Source organism: Orcinus orca, chromosome 6 (assembly GCF_937001465.1).
Source record: "Orcinus orca chromosome 6, mOrcOrc1.1, whole genome shotgun sequence".
In the NCBI taxonomy this organism is placed as follows: Eukaryota; Metazoa; Chordata; class Mammalia; order Artiodactyla; family Delphinidae; genus Orcinus; species Orcinus orca.
This window is the reverse complement of record NC_064564.1, coordinates 44,453,518-44,470,225: the sequence shown is the minus strand read 5'-3', so window position 1 is coordinate 44,470,225 and position 16,708 is coordinate 44,453,518.

Genomic DNA, 16,708 nt, shown 5'->3' with positions numbered 1-16,708 from the left:
TTAAAAGAATAATACATACAAATAAAAGTATACATTTAAGAAATTCTCAGATTTTTTTTGGTTCAGTTTAATTAAACTATGGGTCTATCTACATCTTCTGTATTTTTATAACTTAAACTGCTTAGAATGTGAGTCTCAGACAATAAGTTTAGGATCTTCTATCCTGACTAAACAAAGGGTTCAAGAGGATCACCAGACTCGAACCCAAGACTTGCAGGAACATTTGGACTGGTGATGCCTTCTTCCAATTACTGCTTTCAGTGTTTGCTGTCTATGAACACACTGGAGCCATTTAGGATATATTATTCTGGTAAATGAGCAGACTGTTCACACACATTAAATTCCTGTTCCTGTGTAGACTGTAAAATGTAATACCTTTATCTATTTCATGCCAGAATTACAAATCCATATCACAGATTCTTAGAAAATAAAGCATTATCCCTTCCTGGAAAATGCAAATGAGAATGAGCATATATATTATCAAAAAAGTACTGATTATATCCACTATTTTTCTGAGTAGTATAACTAAGATTAACATATTCTGCAATATACACTTGTAATGTATGTCCCTTAACATTTAAGCTAAAGGAATTAGAGAAGGCAAAGGGACCAGGACCCAGTGGAAGAATGAGGAAAGTATTCGTCTGTGAGCTGAGAGTCAGGAAAAAAGTTGGTGGTGGAGTTGTCAGAGTGAATAACTAGGTTTCAAGTAGAATCAGAAGGCCATTCTACTAGGCTTCCTATTTCATCTGTTTGTCTGTGTGACAAGATGTTATGTTAGTTTTTAATTTACGATTTTTACGATGATTATTAATACTTACATTAAACAGACATGCCATTTCTCTGAAAAGGATTCTTTCAGGTTTGTTTGGAAGCAGTTAAAGAATAAATCAGATGGCAGAAAGCAAAGAACTACAGGTAACTGTGGCTTTAATTAACAGAAAACATACCTGCCTGTACTAGGCTTGTTTGTGTCAGTGAGAAGGGAGAGAGAATTAAGTGAATCCGGAAGATTTTTCCAATAAGCAAATGTTTGGGCCAAGCTGAATTTGAGATGTTCAAGTTGGGAATCTAACAACAAAAATAATAGTGATAATAAAACGTGTTGCTATGTCTTCACACTGGCATTGTGTAAGATGAATTTTGTGCCCTACTCTAAACTACCCTATGAGTTCAGGGCTGAGGAATAACTTACGTGAAGTGGATATACCATTCTCCCACTGTTGGAAATTTAGTTTGCCTTCAAAGTTTTTCCAGTATTAAAAAACATGACAACAACATCAAATCCTCTCAACAATACTTGGGGTTTTTTCCATGTTAGATTCTTCTTAGAATCAATTCTTAAAATATTTGCGTGTGTGTGTGTGTGTGTGTGTGTGTGTGTGTGTGTGTGTGTGTGTATAAAGAAAAAAATGATAGAAAAATGGAGCTGGGGAATTTGAGGGAAAGAGAGAGGGTGGTACGTGTTAAAAAGTAATAGCACTAGAGAACTTAGATGATAAAGAGTTCTAAATCTTCAAACTGAGTAAACTTTATGACAAGGGAACAGGGAAAGTAATGTTATAAAAGGCCTATCCTGACACACACACATAGCTCAGATGCAGATTTGTGCGTGGTAGCTCGAGCCCTGGAAAACGCATTGAAAAGAAGCCAATATGGGATCTGATATCCATCACAAATAGAGTTTCCATTCAAACAAAGTTAAAGTGGAAACAAAAGGAGAAAGAGAGATTTTACAGTGTATTTTGTACACTCTGACTCGGTTCTAATTAGTATGTTCTTTGAGGACAGAAACTATTCTGTTTATCACTGTCCAAAGCACTTAGAAAAAAGCCATTATCTGGTAGATGTGTGTGAGTGTGTGTGTGTGTACGACTGTTAGTCTTTTTCAGGACAATCATCAAATTAAAATTCTTAAATCTCTAAGTGTCATCAAATTATGTCAAAAGAGCGAGAAAGACTCATGTTATTAAATGTAGGGCATACTTCTAGGTTAGTTATTGTAAATTAACTATGCATTTACTTAGTCAAAGACTATATCTAGAAATTCCTGATGGATTTAAAACAAAATTTATCTAAATGAGGTATCATAATGAAAATATAACTGGTACAATAAAACTGGTATAAAATTACACACAGGGACTTCCCTGGTGGTGTAGTGGTTAAGAATCCGCCTGCCAATGCAGGGGACCCGGGTTCGAGCCCTGGCCTAGGAAGACTCCACATGCCACGGAGCAGCAAAGCATGTGCGCCACAACTACCGAGCCTGCACTCTAGAGCCCGCGAGCCCCAACTACTGAAGCCCGCGTGCCACAACTTCTGAAGCTCGCATGCCTAGATCCCGTGCTCCGCAAAAAGAGAAACCACCGCAATGAGAAGCCCACGCACTACAAAGAAGAGTAGCCCCTGCTCGCCACAACTAAAGAAAGCCCGTGCACAGCAACGACGATCCAACGCAGCCAAAAATAAATAAAATTTAAAAATATAATAAATTAAAATAAAATTACACACAATAGTATTGAAAATTAAATGCTGTGAAAAATGACCATGGAGTTACCATGAGACAGAAAAGGCTGCTGATTTTTGAAATTGCTAATATGTGACCCCCAAGTAGGGGAAGGCTCTGTCAAGTTCACAAAATTATCCAAAGAATTAAATTCTAGACAGAGGCTCTCTGAGGACTGTAGACTAACGGGTGTTTTAACCCTGTTGTCCGGTATCAAAGGAGCCATTTATTTTGGAGGAGTGTGCTCATCAACTGCTTAAAGAGGCCCAGGGCACTTAACTGAGCTCTAACTAGGGGCGAATCACAAGATTTATCTCCCAGGAACACAGCTTGATTAAAGTGGCGCTCATTCGAAATGTGCAACAGGATAGCGGGAGCTCCTAAATAAGTGCTATTAAGGTCCAGGGACAGGATTAAAGTCAATGGCTTAAATTAAGTAGGGTTGAGGTAGGTGGGAGAGATGAAGAGGAAATTACAATAACCCCTGTGAGATTCTGGAAAGCAAGCTCCAGAGAACCAATGAAGACAAAAGCCTTGGGGAGATTCAACTTTCTGTCTTCCTCTCACATACAAATATACACAGAGTTATAATTTCTTCCTTACAAACCATTCCAAGGAATTCATAGATACATGTAGGAAACTGATTGCCAGGAGAATGTTTTTCCCACTGAAAATTGTGAAGTAGGCAAAGATCTTGGAAATTCATCCTTCCTGCCTCTTTCACTTACCCACTTACACAGTGCTCAGTTGTTTTTAATACTACTTCTGGCTTCTTAGAACCCACAAAGGACATTTTTCTTCAGGTGCTGGGCCACGCATTCACAATGCCTGTCATGAAAACCTACTACTCAGTTATCTTCAGACTTTACTATATGATAGCCAATACTTATTATGAACTAAATCAAAAAGACAGGATAATGGCCATATAAGTGTGAAGAGCGTTTACTGAGTACCCAATTTTCACAAAACGTCAAGGCTGCAGGGATTGAACGATGAAGCCCTGTCCTTGAAAAATATATAATCTTTATAAATAAAGAGAATACAAGGAAGAATATGACCAATATTATAACAGAGATACAGAGGACAGAAAGCTAGACAGATTTCGACAAAGGACATCATGAAAAGCTTCATGGAGGAGGTGACAGCTAAGAAGATGCTGACATGAAGCACAATGAAAGGAATAATGTGAGACTTTCAAGTGGTAGGTGAATCCTAGTTAAGGTCATAAATAGCCTGAACAACAGGCCCAGTGTTTTTTCCATTCATTTTAAACAGAGAGCTCAGATACCAGATGGTTCGGTTCAAGGCTGGACACCTCCTAGCGGCCCCCTAATTGTATTACATATATAGGTCAAATATATGCTACCTATACTTCTTTCTTTTATCTTTCTCCTCAGCCCGACCCTGCTATCATACCAGGCAACTTACACTGCACCCATGCAACTAACCAGGTCTGAATACTCACCTCATAATTTATTAATTTCATTCCTTCTCCCCTTTATCACATCCTGACTTAGCCATCTCTCTGAAACCCCACCTCTGATTATAACCTCTCGCAACTCTCCTATCCGCTAACTTCCACTGAGTATTCTTACTTTTCTCAGAACCTTCACTTCTTCCTAGACTAAAAGCTTAACTTTATTTCTTTTTCTATTTAGGCTACTCAGCTATCTGATTGACACTATTACCAGCATATTTAACTCACTTGCCTTTGTTCTTTGCTTTAGCTTCGCAGACAATCTGGAAACAAATCAGTCCACTTTCTTTCTCTACTCTCCCTCATGAACTGGTGCCCCTGAAAAGAATACTCTGCTAATTGGTATCACTCTAAATTTATGATCTCCACCCCCTGCTGAGTCTTCAACACTGTTTTGTATCCAAGCCCTCATTACTCTTTTTTCTATTCAGACTCTGATGCTTCTACCCTCAGCAGACAAGCTTATCTTCCGCTTTACAGAAAACAATAGAGACCATCAGGTGGTAACTCCTAAACTTTCATTCCTCCCACTTTTAAACCTACTATTAATTATCATGCTCTCATGGAGGAGTTGTAGTCTCTTAAAACCCCAAGGTTAAATTCACTTTCTCTTCTCATTTGAGAGCACACACCTCGATTCCCACCCATTTTATCTTCAAGCTCTTATCACTTAGCTCCTTTTCTTCCACAACCTACATGTTCAACACTCTCTACACCTTCCCTAAATTAACCCCCTTCCCTGAAGGAACCAAATGTCTTCTCTTTCCTGTGGAACCTGCTTTGAACATTTGTTACCAGCAGAAACCACTTCCTCCCCATTCACTTTTCACCCTAATTCACCTTCTGTCCTGGAAACTGACCTACTGCAGTTGCTCTTACCAAACTCATCAATGCCCAAAGTCTGCTGTGCATTTTCAGTCCCTCTCCTTTTTGATGTGTCTATGGCATTGGCCCCTCTTTGTTCAGGCATTCCTGCCAATTCCACTCCCACCCTAACCCCTTCTCATTCTACCCTACCTTAGTGACACTTTCTTTTCCTTCCCTTTTTATGTCTTTCCCTGATTGATCATTCCTTTTCTAATTTTTCACTTCCTGGGAAATCTCCTCTGCTTTAAAAACTCTATGTAAAAATCCAAATTTCTTTATCTCACAGAGACTACACCTTCAAGATTCACATCCGTAGCTTTTACTGCTTATTAGACGTTGGGAATTGGCCTTATGAATCTCAACAACCTGAATTGTCATTTACTCTCATTTACTTCCTTCTCCAGCCCAACGAAATAATTTGGTTTATTGCACGAACCCAGAGTAATTTTCAAAGCTTCCTACTTCCTCATCCTTCCACACCTCATCAGTAACAAGTCCTAGTGAGTCTACCTCATCAGGACAGATAATTTCTTGTCTGAACTACTGCAGTATCTAAATGGGTTATGTTTTTCCCATTCCAAACCATTTTCCACGTTGTTGCTAAAGTTATTTTCTTCAAAAACACAAATTACATCAGGTCACTTTCCTATTACAATACTACTCATAACAAACAAATGACTGCACAATTAAGTCCAAACTTAATACGACAAACGTAAGGCATGGCTTCATCGACCCAAGCACCCCATCGTTCTCCATAGGCATTCTCACTCTTTGTCATAGACTCACTCTATGCTCAGCCATGGTAATGTCTAATCTTGTGCTGTACACAGACATTCAAAGCTGTTTCTGGAATTCATGCTTTTGCACACATTGCTTATTATGCTCTTCCCCTCTGCCTTCAAGGCTCATGGCAAAGGTCTTTTGTATGAAGCCTTCCTAAATCCCTTTACACATTAGAATGATCAGTTTATTGGGCTGAGCCACCAGTCTCTGAATGCCTTGAGTGATGTTCATATTTATGTATCTTTATCATGTCTCTTTTGCCCAATTCTCCCACTGAGAACTCCACGGAACTCCAGCATGTAAAAACTTCCTGTCCTTTGAGTACTAAATACATGCAGTCACATAATTACAATTCAAGAAAAAAATGGAGGAGGAAATTCTTTGGCCTTGTTGAGATATGAATTCTAGAGAAGCCTAACCCTTCAAGAATAAATTCCTTTTTCTTTATCATTCTAAATATAATGGCATCAACGTTATAAGAAAGATTGTAATCTGTGTGGTCTCGTCCATGGAAGGTGGTCTGCCTTATCTTGTGTGCCTTTCATGCAAAACACATTGATAAGCAGAGGCTTTCACGATACAGTCTGACTTCATTTTATGTGGAATACAGCTTAGATCTGTGCAGAGGGACCCACTGCTGCATCAGCTCTTAGGATGAGGGCCTGCCTGCTGCTATGTACTCATGCCTCAGCCCTGAGGAGGCGGACTATTGTCTGCTAAGATAGGCAGATATATATATATATTTTTCACCAGTGCCTAACCTTAAGAGCTATTAAAAAAGGCAGAGTTTGTTCATTATGTGTGGCACTTTTTAATATTACACAATTAACATGTTAAAAAGAGCATTATACTGTAGATAAGTGGTTAATAGATAAACAGATAGATAAGAAAATTGGGAAAATCTTCAAGACGGGAAACAATAAAAGCCAAATGGCTCCAATGTGTTCAATTTTACATTCTGATGTGCTGAAAAAAATGAGTTTCTGTGCAATGGGAAGGCACCAATAAATATGAGATAAAACAAGGTCCCAGGACGAAAAGCCTGGGGAGTTGATGTAAAAAACACTTGCAGAAGTGATGTAAAGCCTGGGAAACTGATGGGAAGCAGGGTCACATGATGCAAACAGGGTCACGTGGCATAAAGGGGGGGTCATGATATTTCTTGCCTTCATTGAGTTTATGACCTATTCAGAAAAATAAGCCATAAAGGTGTGAAAAGTGAAATAACAACATGACTTAAAAATAGTCCAAAAGACCAACAAAAGAAATATTGCAAATCAGTTCATTATTAACGATGAAGTAAATGTGTGCAAACAATAACTGCAACAGGAATTCATGGAAGGAAAAAGATACCTTCCTTTGGGATATTGAGAGGAGGTTTTTTAGACTATGCATTTTGAAATATAAAGGTATTTCTATTTGACCTCAAGAAAGACTCTGAGCTGTATCTATCTGGGACGGAAATCGTGTATATTTACAAAGAGCTCGGTTTACACTGTTTTCTTACGAATTTCAAAATTGTATTGCTCTTTGGGTAATCACTCCTACCATGAATTTGAAGTAAAGAAGTTAACAAGTTCAATCAGTCAGTGATATTCTTCTTCCTATGTGACTGAAGACAGTCTAGAAGAGAGTAGGATTTTCTGACAGTGTCATTACTGAAGGATAAATGACATATCAAAGTTAAAACACAGAATTACAAATGACTCTGAAATAGAGAACGCTAAGAAAGGGACAGTCTCCATTTCTCTGTCATTTGAAGGGCACTAGACATCGACCCTCTGGAGAGCACTGAGGATGTGATACAAACTCTGCTGCTGACTGCTATCTTCTCTAGCCAAGAATAATCCTATCACTGTGGGTCCCAATAGGACTTCGCTGTTTGCCGGCTTTGAGATAAGCACTTCATCCTATTCTCTGCTCTGGAGGCAGAGGCAAAGCTCTTATGGCTTTGAGCTGAAACCAGCACAGCCAGGAAGCTCTGAAGTCATCCACTGGCCGCTTATCACATGATTAAGCCTGTAGTTCTTCATCATGGGTAGGTATTAGAATCAGCTCAGGAGCTTTTAAAAAATATTGATGTCATGGTCCCACTTCAAGCAAGTAAATCATAATCTCTGGTGATGGGCTTGGGCATGGCTCTATCCAGGTGATTCTAACATGCGCTAGAGTTATTAAATACTGTATTAGACCAGTTCTTCTCAAACTTTAACGTAATATGAATGACCCAGAGAGCTTGTTAAAATTCAGATTCTGACTCAGTAAGTCTAGGGTAAAACCTGAGATTCTGCATTTCAAATAAGCTCCCAAGTGATGCAGATGCTACTGGTCTGGGATCATTTTGGCCTGCAAATCTTTTTACACTTCCTTTTAAAAAAAAATCAACAAAATTATGGCAGAATTATTTTATTTTTGTTAACATCTTTATTGGAGTATAATTGCTTTACAATGGTGTGTTAGTTTCTGCTTTATAGCAAAGTGAATCAGCTATACATATACATATATCCCCATATCTCCTCCCTCTTGCGTCTCCCTCCCTCCCACCCTCCCTATCCCACCCCTCTAGGTGGTCACAAAGCACCGAGCTGATCTCCCTGTGCTATGTGACTGCTTCCCACTAGCTATCTATTTTACATTTGGTAGTGTATATATGTCCATGCCACTCTCTCACTTTGTCCCAGCTTACCCTTCCCCCCACCCCGGGTCCTCAAGTCCATTCTCTATGTCTAAAATCCTGAATCTCCCCCTTAAGAGATTCTGATTTTCTCCATGAGATGTCTTCTATATAAACCTAGAATTTAAAAACAATTCAGATGATACTGACACTATTATGCAACCTTGGTTTTATATTAGAAACTCCTGCCCCAAGGTGTCCAAAAGAAATACCACCTACCTTGAAAACTACCACGTGGTAAGGGAGCTTTTTCTCAGTGGAGGCAACGTTCTTTGCTATGCATTATGAATGACCGATGGCAAGCTGAGACAGTGTAAGAACAGAATAACTGAACTCCGTCAGGGCTGGTTTCTCCCAGAATATTTCAAACATCATCCTTATCATCAAAGCAGCCCTGTTGGTTCAGTGGATTAGATGTGAAGTGTTGCCCCTCATAGCAGACCCCCAAGTGTTGCCCAAGCTAATCTCCCAGAGATGAGCCAATCTTAACATGTTTCCACTTCCTTTATAATATATAGAGAGAAGGTACTATAATAAGTAGCTGAATTGGCCACCAAAAAAAAGAACACCCTTAAAAAGTAGCTTTTAGGCTGATGAATAATTGTATACCCCTCTTAGAGAAGTTATTAAATAAGACATAAGATTTAGCTTAAAAGAGAGTTTCTTATGGAAAAAGGAAGGAAAACGTCAAGAGCCATCCTAAAACAAGAATAACCACGAAGCTCATGCTAAAACTAAACTGATGAGCTTATCTTCTTCCCTTTGACAGTGGCAGTAAAATACAAGTACCATGCTCTATTTGTATCTTAGGTGTGTATTATGTGAATATATGCAGAAACAAATACACCTACAAGAAGAAGATAAATTAAGGCAAATTTCACTCCTTCAAGTAAGTGCTGACCTTGGTGTCAGAGATTAGATCTAAATCTAGCTCTGTGACCCTGGGCCTCAGCTTGCCATCTGCAAAATGAAGGAGTTGAACTGAATAATAATATGAGCAACTGCTTCTGGAGTACTTTTTATGCCAATGACTGGCTTAAATCCTCAGCACATCATTAATCCTCTTTATACCCCCGTGAGACACAGTATGTTGCACCTGCTTTTGCAGATGAGGAAAGGGAAGACACAGAGAAATGATGTTTATTGTCCAAGGGTAACAATGATAAATGAGATTTAGTCTCTGCCCTAGAGAAGCTTTCCATAGGCCCCTCCTTCAGCAACCTCTATTGAATCTGTATTCACACACTTGGAATTAGGATTGCAAGACAAGGCTGTAGATTCCAGAGCTGGTGCACTTAACACAGACCTCTCATTCCCTTGGGATAAACCAAAACTGAAATTCTCTGATCACTCCATCACAGGAGAGAACCCACCTAAATAGGAAATGGAACACGAGAGATAGAGAAACCAATCAATTTGGAAAAATGTCCCCCTTTCAGACCAATATGAGCAAACACAGATGATGTGGGTTGGGAGGATAAAGGATAGGAGGTATTTAGGAAGGAAAAGCTTACAAACAGAAAAGTCTGTTGTGAAAACTTCCTTTAACCTAACTTTTTACAAAAGTAATCAGATCATCTTAAGTTTGGGGGTCATCTAGATCCAGAAAGATAAACTTTTAAGAAACAGAAAACTTTTCTAGCGCAGGGCTCGAAAACTACAAGAAAAAGACAAATTAGCTCAATGGTGAACATTCAAAGAGTTCTCAGGTTAAAAGAAAGGGTCCCAAAGAGTACACACCTTACAATACTGGGGGGTGAGGGGGAGACCAATAGTTTTGATGGATCTATCATCGCTTCAAGATAAATAAACAGAAAGGAGGGAGAAAATTCTGAAATAAAAACAAGAGAAGAAAATAAACCTACATCTGAAAAGAAAGATCAGAGCTTTTTTTTTTTTTTTGTACGCACGCCTCTCACTGTTGTGGCCTTTTCCATTGTGGAGCACAGGCTCCAGACGCGCAGGCTCAGCGGCCATGGCTCACGGGCCCAGCCACTCTGTGGCATGTGGGATCTTCCCAGACCAGGGCACGAATCCGTGTCCCCCGCATCGGCAGGCGGACTCTCAACCACTGCGCCACCAGGAAAGCCCCAGAGCATATTTTTTGATAAATGCTCTATGAAGCAGAAGAACATTTTTGACAACTGTTTTACTTGCTCAAGAAAATAAAAGATAACGACTCAAGAAACACAGAACCAAACATCATACGTAGTACACATACATATGTATTTTTGTCTCATCCACAAATGATAAGAAAAAAAAGGAAAAGCTTGTTAAAGAAAATAAGTAAACAACAAACTTTCATAATTAAAAATAGTTAGGAATTAAATAAAGTATATAATCAAAATAAAGTAAATAAATAAAGTATAAAGTAAATAAAGTATAAAATAAAGTAAATAAAATAATAAAAATAAAAATAAAGAAATAAAAAATAAAATAAAATAAAAAATTAAAAAATTAAAAACTATAAAGTAAAAATAAAAAAATACTAATAAAGTAAATAAAGTATAAAATAAAGTAAATAAAGAAATTAAATAAAGTATATAATCAAACTTGAAAAAATGAAAATACAGTGATGGAACAGATTGAGTAAACCATGTACAAACACAAAGGAAAAATTAACCAAAATTAAAAACAGGAGAGAAGATAGTCAACATAATAAAAAGGCAATGAATATATAATATGTTGCATTTCTATTCAGGGAAAAATCCACATGGATGATAGCTTATCTTAAACCAAAAGACAATCACAATCCAAGAGTTTACTGTGAACCAGAAAAAGAAAGAAAACATGGCCTGCTACAGCATGGACGCAATAAACATTAAATTGCAAAAATAAAGAAAGGAAAGGAAACATAAACAAGAGAAGAGATAAAAATCAAACACTTCTGTTACATAAAAGTGATAAACAACTATTAAAAGGAAAAAGCCTCTTATATTCAAGCAAATAAAATAAGCACACATTTAAATAGAGAAGACTTGAAAATTAAGACTGAAAAAAACTAAAAATAATGTTAGACAATCAAAACATGTTCTCTGTGTGTGTAGTATTTCTTCAAGACAAAATCCAAGATTATAAGCACTGAAAGAATAGAGTTGGAGTTTCACTTATGTGTTTATTGTTTTGGAAAGGTATAATCCAATTTGGTAGTGTCACAAACGTTTTACATCAAATAATACAACATGTGCCCAAATACTTATATACAGGAATGGACATTTCTTGGTTCTAATTTCATGTGCTCCATGGGGCATTAGTCTTTCTTAAGCCAAATATTGATGATGATCAGTTGTTTTGCCCCCTCATGAGGTGGTGCTGTTTTTCAGGCAAAATGTTCTGTGATCACAGTGACCCTGTTTTTTTAAATTTCACAGCAGTGTTTGTGAGTTAATTTGAATATTTCATTATTTTGCCCTTATTACTTTATGAAAATGAGTAGAAAATGGGAAAAAGAAAATGTTAATATTAGTTTTTATATAATCAAGACCAAGATGGCTTGCTAAAGGGGGGCTACAGGGAAAATAATAAATTACAAAACGTAAAAAGAGTGCAATTCACATTTTCTGACCACAACAGGATAGACCTAAATTCAATAATAAAACCTCAGCAGAGAGCTCCTTGCATTTAAGCACATCAAGTGTGTATACAAATGTGAAGGAAATGAGTAACATTCAAAAACAGTCATAAAATGTTGGAAATAGACTGTTGTAAAAGCCAAGATATAGTATGGATTATCTGTAGGAATCTTGATTTGCAGACTGAGATTTTAAGTGACGTTCATAAAAAGAACATTGACAGGTCCATAGCAGAGAAGTGGAGGGCTCACGACAAATAAGGGATTTTTGTTGTTGTTGTCCATCCGGATTTTTTTTTTTTTTTTTGGTACGCGGGCCTCTCACTATTGTGGCCTCTCCCGTTGCGGAGCACAGGGTCCGGACGCGCAGGCTCAGTGGCCATGGCTCACGGGCCCAGCCGCTCCGCGGCATGTGGGATCTTCCCTGACCGGGGCACGAACCCGCGTCCCCTGCATCGGCAGGCGGACTCTCAACCCCTGCGCCACCAGGGAAGCCCCATCTGGATTTTTGATGCAATAAACATATATTATTGGTAGAGTTAATATTCGTATACTGAGAAACATTAAAATTTAGTTTTAAAATGTGCTTCATAGAAAAACAACAGGCTAAAATTTAGAGGTGCCATGATGTACTTTATTGAGACGTGGAGTGAGTTCTTCATCTGCGGGGCCCTAGCCAAGCCCTGACTCCTTGAGTCTCTGTCTCCTGCTCTGCTAATCCTCCATGATGATAACAGGATAACACAGGTGAAAGTGAAGTGAATATGGAAAGTCTCTCAATGGTATAAAGTGTCTCTATTATATTACTTTTTGCCGGAGCCTAACCAAGCAGACCATTCAGTGGCGGGAATTTGAATATGAAAGGTATGGGAACCTTGGTGGTTGCCTTTTTCCCCCACAACTACCCTCGTTCCTTGTACCTCTCAACAAATTTTGTACATTTCAGTTCTAGGCTAAGAGTCTGCTTCCGAGGAGATCCACATAAAGTGGCAGGCATTTCAGAGGTTTCTGATGCAGGTATTTTTACATGTGTAGCCCAGTGACGATTACACTCTAACCATTATTGCTGTCCTTGTGCTTAATATCATTGGTCCCACTCCTCCACAGGTAACAGTTAGCTGTCAATCTCCTGATGCCATAAAATGAAATAATCTACCCACTCCACTTTCTGGGAGATCCTGGCCTGATGGTTGCAGTTGCTGTTTTGGTGAGAACACTCCTGGAGCCCAGCATGAGACTTTTCCAATGAAGGTCTTCAGACCCACGTTGTTCAAGGGATGTGTAACCCTATAATGATTTCAGATTTGCCTCCAGATAAAGAATATTAAGACACTATTAATATTGGGTTGGCCAAAAATCCATTCGGGTTTTGCCATAAGATGTTACGGAAAACCCGAACCAACTTTTTGGTCAACCCAATACTACACTTAAAATAATATTATTTGGCTTAAAATAGAATATGTTTATTATTTACATAGTACCTCCACAGGTTGGACCCAGACTTAAAAGGCTAAAAGTGCCCTTTCTGTTATTCACCCTCTGCATAAACCAATGTCTGGAGAAAAAAAGCCTTGAAGAAATCAATTTACTATTCTCAGTGCTATTTTCTCCCCTTTATATTCCAGTTTATCTGGGAAAAAGAGGTCATATATAAAGAGACACAAGCCAGCTTTGGCTCTAAGAAGATAACACTGCACCAGCTCTCTCTATATTTTCACCTGAAGGAAGATTATATCACTTACTGGAAAATCCCACATCAAAAAATGTTGTAGAAAATTGATGGTGACATTAAGTGCACTTATGGACATTTGATGAGTGTTTCTTCACCAGCCCCTAGTTATCCTTCTGTAATGTTCAGGTTAGACGTAAATGGTAGCATGCATGTCCATATGCTCTACCCCTTCTCCCTAACACATGATGATAGGTCACCTTGTGAGCCTGACTCCTCTTTCCTTCCTTGTAAACTGTGAGTGCCACTGGCGTTGCAGTAACCAGCCCACCTTCCTCTATCACTTCTGTGATATCTATCATTACTAAATGATAACCTCTGCTCTTAACCTCTGCTCTTCCTAGAAAAGTCATATTTGCACAGTGCACAGCCTTGGGGCAAATGGCTTTTTGCAGCAATGTGGTGGGCACTCCAGTATTTCACCGTCTGTGCATTGAAGATACCCATTCACACCCTTTATTCTTCACTGACCATGGAAGGAAAGGCAGAACAGCTTTTCCAGAGTGACAGTCATGTCCCAAGCACTGTTGCTAAGTAAAGTAGTAGGAATTTTACACACGTCATCTGTCTTTACTGCACAGCAAGTTTAAACAGTAAGTATGCCATCCCCATTTTTCAGAGGAGAGACGTGAAGCACAGAGTGTTATGTATGTACTTTTCCCAGGGTCACATAACTGCTAAGTGGTAGAATCAGAACTTAAACCTAAGTCTGAAGCCTATACACTTTGCTTTTGAAATCTAAATGTCTCTTTTTTCCTTTTGCATACAATTTACCATGAAGTCAATAAATATTAAGTGTGCCTTCAGTAAATTTTTTGACAAAAAATTGTGACAAAAATTATACACATGTGTAACCCAAACTTCTATCAAGATATATAAACTTACCATAATTTGAGAAAAGTTCCCTCTTCCCTTTTCCCAGAAAATCCCACTCACCACCCCCATAGGCAACCACTGCTCTGAGACTCTTTAAGCACAGATTCATTTTACCTGTTGTAAAATTTCATAGGAATTGAATGATACAGTGGGAGCCATTCTGTGTAAGGTTTCTTTCACTTAGCCGAATTATGGGTGTTTTCCACACTGTTTCATAATTCTGAGTAATATCCCATTTTATGAATATACTAGTTTGTCCATCTCCTAGTGATGGACATTTGAGCTGGTTCCAGTTTGGGGTCTTTCTGATTGTTTTGCCTTCTTCTCAGACATGTCTATGGTACCTTGCTAAGCATTATACTCTTTCTAGGTCATACTGTCTGCACTATTTTTTACCAGAACTTAAATAAGGTATAAGAACGGATGGAGGAGATAGGAGAGAGGAGTGGGGAGCTAGACAGAGAGGGAATCATCCCATCTCTGCTCTATATGACATCTCTCTGGCATTCTGCTCTGAAAAAAGCTCAAAGTCAAGTCTAGCACTAGTAAGTTCTTTAATTACTCATATATTTTTTACAATTATAGTAATATTTCTGAATCAATACTTATTTACTAAGTTTTATACCTTTATTACCATGTATGTAAAAATTTTAAAGTTTTTTTTATTGGGTTATGCTTTATCAATTATAAATCTATTTTTTCTTTTTAAGTGTACTTAGTAAATATTTCAAATTATGAATATGCCCACTAGGTGGTATCATGTAGGTTTCTATTATGTCTTAAAGTTCTAATTAATATAAATTGTTCAAAACCACATGATAATTAAGAAACTTCCATTTTCCTTTCTGACAGCAAGCATTTTCCAATAATAAAATCCCTATTTTTAAATAGCTTCAAAATTCTTTAAAAAGAATAATAATTTTAACACTTTGTTTGGAAAGCTATGATCTGTAACAACATTCTTTTAATTATCACAACTTCTTTCTTACCCCAGGTGAAAAAAATCTCATTACTTAAGAAAGAAAAACTTGTCAAAGAGCTTCTAGATAATATTTAAAGGCGCAATTACAAGGAGAAATATAATCAAGTACCCATCAAAATGGCACAGAGAGGCTTCCCTGGTGGCGCAGTGGTTGAGAGTCCGCCTGCCGATGCAGGGGACACGGGTTTGTGCCCCGGTCCGGGAAGATCCCACATGCCACGGAGCGGCTGGGCCCGTGAGCCATGGCCGCTGAGCCTGCGTGTCCAGAGCCTGTGCTCCGCAACGGGAGAGGCCACAACAGTGAGAGGCCCGCGTACCTCAAAAAAAAAAAAAAAAAAAAAAGGCACAGAGCTTCAGATGCTATTAAAGGAGTGCAAGACAGCCTGTCTACAGTCACAAAAAGATATGATATTTTGCTATCCTCATTGAGCTGTGTAGAACAGAATGTCAGGTGAAAAATTAAAATGTCATTAAAAGACATAAGGGACATAAGAGTGGGATCACTAGTTCATGATTGCACAGAGTAAGAAACACTGAGGTGGAAATCTCTGGGCTTGTCTCAAGGTAAGTAGATGATTCCAGCTAAAGCAATCACATAAGACTTAACAGATTCTTGGTTCTGTCAGAACCTGCCTTGTGTATTCATCATGGACACACAGTGCAAATATGTGTTACAGCTCTAAGCGGAGGAACAGAGACCATGAGGAGAAGGGCAACAGAGTCATTCTGCCTGAGATGAAGCTCATAATTTTGTGAGTTATACCAGGACTGTCCTAGTCTCTAGCCTGTATCAGGCTGTCACAGGATGAAGATGGAAGCCAGTGCAATGGTAGGTAATAGTATGTGCTTAGTAGTCAGAACAAGTTTGAAATCAGAATTTTATTCTTAGGTAGCCATGCAATCTAAACACATTATAGCACCTCTCTGAGCCTCAGTTTCCTCATTTGTGAACACTTCCTTCAAAGGGGTCTTGTGATGATTAAAAAACATAAGGTACTGGGCTTCCCTGGTGGCGCAGTGGTTGACAGCCCGCTTGCCAATGCACGGGACACGGGTTCGTGCCCCGGTCCAGGAAGATCCCACATGCCACGGAGCGGCTGGGCCCATGAGCCATGGCCGCTGAGCCTGCGCGTCCAGAGCCTGTGCTCTGCAATGGGAGAGGCCACAACAGGGAGAGGCCCGCGTACCAAAAAAAAAAAAAAAAAACAAAACAATACCACATAAGCTACTGCCTTAGTGGATG